Source organism: Otolemur garnettii, unplaced genomic scaffold (genome assembly GCF_000181295.1).
Source record: "Otolemur garnettii isolate 467f Iridium unplaced genomic scaffold, OtoGar3 scaffold00075, whole genome shotgun sequence".
NCBI classification, from domain to species: Eukaryota; Metazoa; Chordata; class Mammalia; order Primates; family Galagidae; genus Otolemur; species Otolemur garnettii.
The window spans coordinates 153,450-157,507 of NW_003852470.1; positions in this window are offsets into that span (position 1 = coordinate 153,450).

Below are 4,058 nucleotides of genomic sequence, written 5' to 3' on the forward strand. Positions count from 1 at the left end.
TGCAAAAAAAAAAAAAAAAAAAAAGATATTTGCACCAGATTGTTCATTGCAGCTCAATTCATAATTGCCAAGTCATGGAAGAAGCCCAAGTGCCCATAGACCCATGAATGGATTAATAAATTGTGGTATATGTATACCATGGAATACTATGCAGCATTAAAAAAATGGAGACATTACCTCTTTTATGTTTACATGGATGGAGCTGGAAAATATTCTTCTTAGTAAAGTATCTCAAGAATGGAAAAAAATATCCAATGTACTCAGTACCACTGTGAAACCAAATTATAATCACTCACACTTGCATATGAAAAATGAAACACAACTATAGCCTAGGATGAAGGAGGGAAGGGGAGGGAGAGGGGAAGGGAGGGAGGCAGGTCAATAGAGGAAGGGTTAGTAGAGGGACCACACCTATGGAGCATATTGAAAGTACAAGTTGGATCTATCAGGTGTAGAACACAAATGTCTTAACATTGTAATTGAGTAAATGAGGTGAAGGCTATGTTGATTAGTAGGATGTAAGCACTCCAATTTGTACAAATAATCAATACATTGAATCCCATAATGGCATAAATGTATTCATGATCTATGTACAAATGACTTAATTAAAAAAAGTAGCTGGGCATTGTGGGGAGTGCCTATAGTTCCAGCTACTTGGGAGGCTGAGGCAAGAGAATCACTTAAGCCCAAGAGACTGAGGTTGCTTTCAGCTGTGACACCACAGCACTCTATCAAAGGTGACATAGTGAGACTCTATCTCAAAAATATATATATATGTGATGCAAAAAACAGGAAAATACAACTAATAATAAGGAGAATAACCAGTCCAAACCCACCCAGAACCAACAGAGATGCTAGAACTGGAGGACAAGGACATTAAAACAATCATGTAACTATATGCCATGTATTCAGAAGGTTAAGTAGAGACATGGAAAAGATTTTTAAAGACCCTAAAAAACTTCTAGAAACAAAGATTATGACGTCTGATATTAAAATAGACTGGATAGAATCAACAACAGATTAGAGATTGCAGAAGAAAAAAGCAGAGAAATTAAAGGGATGGCAATGGAAACTATCAAAATGAAACACAGAGACAAGTGAATAATGTTTTAAATGAACAGAGTACCAATGAGCTGTAGAACAACTTCAAGCAGATCATATACATATAACTGAAAACCACAATGGACACAACTCTTCCAACTCTGATGAAAATTACAAACCCATGAATCTAAGTTGTTCAATGAATCCCAGCAGAAGAAATAACAACAAAAAATACTACACCAAGGCACATCACAATCAAATTGCTCAGGACTAATGATAAAGAGCAGCTTTTTCTTAAAAGCAGCCACAGGAACAAAGATTAATATGACCGCAGATGTCTCATTAGAAACAATGCAACTGAGCAAAGGATAAAGAAGCATTTTTTAAGTATTGAAAGGGAAAAAAAAAACCTGTTAACCTAGAATGCATACTATATCTATCAAAATCAAAAGTATAATAAAGACCTTTTCATACATACAAAACCTGAAAGAACATATCACCAGCAAACCAGCATTACATGAAATATTAATAATAAAGGAAATCCTTCAGGGAGAATGAAAATCATACCAAATGTGCACAAAGCAAAGAGCTCAGTGGGTATGAATCTTAAGAATAAACATACAACACTGTTCCTTATTAGTTAAAAGACAATTGTCTGTATAACAAAAAAAAATAAGAATGGGCCAGGCATAGTGGCTCATGCCTGTAATCCCAGCACTGTGGGAGGCTGAAGCAGGAAGATTGCTTGAGCTCAGGAGTTCAAGGCTTGTCTGAGCAAGAGTGAGACCCCAACTCATGAAAAAAATGGAAAAACCCAACTGGGTGCCACAGCAACTGCCTGTAATACCAGCAGCTTCGGAGGCTGAGTCACCAGGATGCTCACAGCCTGAATCTGAGGTTGCAGTGAGCTATGATACCATTGCACTCTGGTCAGGGCATGGGGTAGGACTCTGTGTCCAAAAGAATAATAGTAATAATAATAATAATAACAATGTGTGGGATTTATAATATGTAAACATAATATCCAGGAAAACAGTAGGACAAAGGTCAGTAGAAGAGAAGTGAAAACATGCTGTTGTGTGTCTTTTATGAGTGAAGAGATAAAATACCATTTGAAGGTAAAGTGTGGTAAGTTAAAGGTATATACTGGTCCTAAACAACCACTAAAGTTACAGTAATAGGACCTTTACTGTTAAAAGTAACAGTCAGCAAAGGAGATAAAATGAAATCATAAAGAGGAAAGAAAGGCATAACAAAGAGAACAAAAATCAGACAAGATAAATTGTAAACAAACAGTAGTGTGGTAGATTTAACCCTAACCATATCAGTAATCACATTAAATGTGAATGGTTAAATATTCCAAATAAAAAGCAGAGGTTGTCAAAATGGATCAAAAGGCAAGATCCAAGTATATAGGTTGCCTACAAGAGATACAATATAAACAAGAAGGCACAAATAGGCTTAAAGTAAATGAATGGTACATGCAAACACTATTCAAGGAAAGCAAGAGTTTAATATCAAACAAAGTAGATTTCAGAGAAACAAATACATTACCAGGGACAAAGGAAATAATTTCATAATTATAAAAAGGTCAATTATTTAGAAAGACAAAACAGCCCTAAATATTTATGCACCTAAAACAACATAAAAATACATGAAACAAAAACCAGTATAACCTCAAGAAAAAAACAGACAAATCTCTAATTAGAGCCATAGATTTAGATATCCCTATTTCAGTGACAAACAAGTAGACAAAATCAGTAAGGATATAAGAAATTGAACATCACTATCAACCATCTTGACCTGACTGACATTTATAAGATGTGCCACCCAACAACAGCACATGTACATTTGAGGTGGGGGTGGTGAACACAGATCACTTACCAATACAGACCCTTAATCTAGGCCATGAAATCTCAGATTGCAAACAATTAAAGAAGTTCTCTGACTGCAATGCAATTAAAAAAAATGAGTAACAGAGAACTATCTCCAGAAAACTTCCAAATATTTGAAAATTAAATAATATACTTTCAAATGATTCCAAACACTCAACACCCAGGGTATGCCTCAAAAACATTATGCTGAGCAGAAGCTGGAGATGAGAGGATAGTGTGTGATTCCATTCACATTATGTTCTAGAGCAAACAAAACCAATCAGGGGTTGCCTCAAAATAGAGAGTCAAGTATGACCTGGGAAGGAGTGTGCAAGGTGTGTGAGGGAGAGGGAAGTCTGTCAAACGGGTTCCATGCACATATGCATTTGTCAGACTCAACATTCAAAGTGCATGCACTTCATCATGTAAATTATACCTCAATAAAGAAATTTAGAAAATAATTTATAAAGAAGTCCTACAAGTCAAGTAAAAGATGAACAAAAGATATACACAGACATCTCACAGAAGCAGAAATACGTTAAGAGAAGCAAGGAAAACAGATAACCACCACAATGAGTTACTGTTTTGTACCCACTAAGTTGGCAAAGATTAAAGAATTCTAGCACCATCTGTTGAAAAGGGTGAGAAATCAATAGTAGTTTTAGAATCAGTACAGCCACTTTAGGAAAGAATGTTGTATTTTCTCACAAAGTTTTATGCAAAGGTCAACCCCCCCCATCCCCACTGTACCCGGTGACCAGAACCTGTGTGCAGGAGTATGGCAGCAGCACCGTTCCTAATAACAAAGGGCTGGAAACGATGCCTGTGTTCATCAGTGTGTGGTGGTCACACAACGGCAGGTGACACAGGTGTCAGGACAATTGAGCTACAGCTGCTGAAAGGAATAAACACCTTAGTAACATACAAAATAAGTCTGGGGCTCAGCACCTGTAGCTCAAGTAGCTAGGGCACCAGTCGCATACACTGGAGCTGGCGGATTCAAATGCAGCCCGGACCCACCAAACAACAATGACAACTACAACCAAAATTAAAAAAAAAAAAAAAAAAATGGCCAGGCGTTGTGGCGAGCGCCTGTAGTCCCAGCTACTTGGTAGGCTGAGGCAAGAGAATCGCTTAAGCCCA